The sequence below is a fragment of the Phyllobates terribilis genome, unplaced genomic scaffold, assembly GCF_046119375.1.
Source record: "Phyllobates terribilis strain yellow unplaced genomic scaffold, ASM4611937v1 Scaffold_144__1_contigs__length_4642544, whole genome shotgun sequence".
Classification (NCBI taxonomy): domain Eukaryota; kingdom Metazoa; phylum Chordata; class Amphibia; order Anura; family Dendrobatidae; genus Phyllobates; species Phyllobates terribilis.
The window spans coordinates 4,614,853-4,616,923 of record NW_027362904.1 but is presented as its reverse complement, the minus strand read 5'-3'; positions in this window follow the sequence as shown (position 1 = coordinate 4,616,923).

Here is a 2,071-nt window from a genome sequence, read left to right as displayed (position 1 = left end):
ACATTTTACAACCTTATCTGGCCATGTGCTGTGTGACACATGCATAAAGTGCTGAAAAGACAAGGGAACAGCATGGGGAAGACCCCTGGAAGCATCTCTGACTCCCAGGTCACTGTCTAAAAGTGTGCCCATCATAAGTGATCCTTACCGCATCAGAAGATGCAGACTTGCAACTATCCCCATGCAAGTTCTAGTCCCAGGGCAGTGTTCAATTGTACCTCCCCCATTTCTTGCAATAAAAGCTCAAGTATGCAGCCTGCCACCCACCCACCCCCAGGCTGCAATACCATACTGCTTGCTTGCTTGAACTTGAAATTGGGCCTTTTAGGCATGTGGAGGTGGAATCTGGCCACCACGTCATGGCTGTGTTGGCGGCCTGGAATCCATACTCAGTCCCCAGCCACCCGGCGGCCGGGTGTCCATACTCGGTCCCCAGCCGCCCCGCGGCCGGGTGTCCACACACGGTCCCCAGCCGCCTGGGGGCAGCCGGGTGTCCATAAACGGTCCCCAGCCACCCCTATTTCTCCTTGGAACATCCCCCCACACACTTTTCTTAGCCCGGCCTGCTTTAGGCAGCATTGGACGAGCCCACCAGAGAACCAGACTACTCCCGTGGGCCCTGACTTCTCCATCGGTGGAGTTGAGAGTGCCAAGGTGAGGAGCATGATGATGATGACAGAAGTTAGCATCTGCTATGTTTTCTTTTAATGCAAGTGTAAGTGTGCAGCCTGCCACCCACCCACCCCCAGACTGCAATTCCATACTGCTAGCTTGCACTTAAAATGGGGCCTTTTAGTTTGGAGGAGGCCGAAGCTGGCCACTACCACATGGCTGCTTCGGCAGCGAGGTATCCATACTCAGTCCCCAGCCGCCCATATTTGTCCTGGTGTGCCTTTTACATAAGATTAAGCGCGTATACCAAAACATTACCTGTGCCCTCCCCAGTGCATTTAGTGGGAAGGAGAGCCTATTCCGCTGTAGTGTGTGCATGCCAAAACCCTGTTCATGGTACATGCGAAGATGCCTCCCACCTTGCACCTGTCATTGCAGACTTGCAACTATCCCCATTCAAGTCCTTGTCCCAGGGCAGTGTTCAATTGTACCTCTCCCATTCCTTGCAATGCAAGCGCAAGTATGCAGCCTGCCACCCACCCACCCCCAGGCTGCAATACCATACTGCTTGCTTGATTGCACTTTAAATTGGGCCTTTTAGGCATGTGGAGGCGGAATCTGGCCACCACGCCATGGCTGTGTCGACGGCCTGGTATCCATACTCAGTCCCCAGCCGCCTGGTGGCCGGGTGTCCCCGCTTGCTCCCCAGCCTCCAGGGGGTGGCCGGGTGTCCATACTCGGTCCCCAGCCACCCCTATTTGTCCCGGTAACCTTTCCCACACTTTCTTAGCCTGGCCTGCTTTAGGGCAGCATTGGCCGAGCCCACCGGACTATCAGACTCCTCCGGTGGGCCCTGGCTTCTCCATCAGGGGAGTTGAGAGTGCCAAGGTGAGGAGCATGATGAGGATGATAGAAGTTAGCATCTGCTTTGTTTTGTTGTAATGCAAGCGCATGTATGTAGTAGCAGCTAGGCCTGAGGTGGTCAGCGTTTTGGCGCATATCCTACCTCCTCCGAGGATTGCTGGATGTTTTCCTGCTACTATCCAAGTTCTATGACTCCCGTTAAAACAAAGCTTCAGGTGATAAATGATGGATGAGGTAGTGGCAAAGGAGAAAGAGCAGGAGGAACAGGGACCATTCACATCAATATCAGGCCAGTCAACCACATATGTCTTGTAGGATATGTTTCTGTAACAAAAGGAGCGGTTCGGCTACACAGTTATAGAGCATACAGTGAGTGCAATGCCTACCAAAAATTTCGAGCCACTCCAATGCCCCTTGGAAATGACATGGAGGTCAGAGGGCATTAACTAAACCTTTTTTTCCATTTATAGCAACTGGGTCTCCCGTGCACTGTTGGCCTAAGCAGTGAATGGAAGGCTTTCCAAAAATTATGAGGAACTGCAATGCCCCTTACAAGAGCCATGTTTGGCACCCCAGGGGTCTGGTCACCACAGTA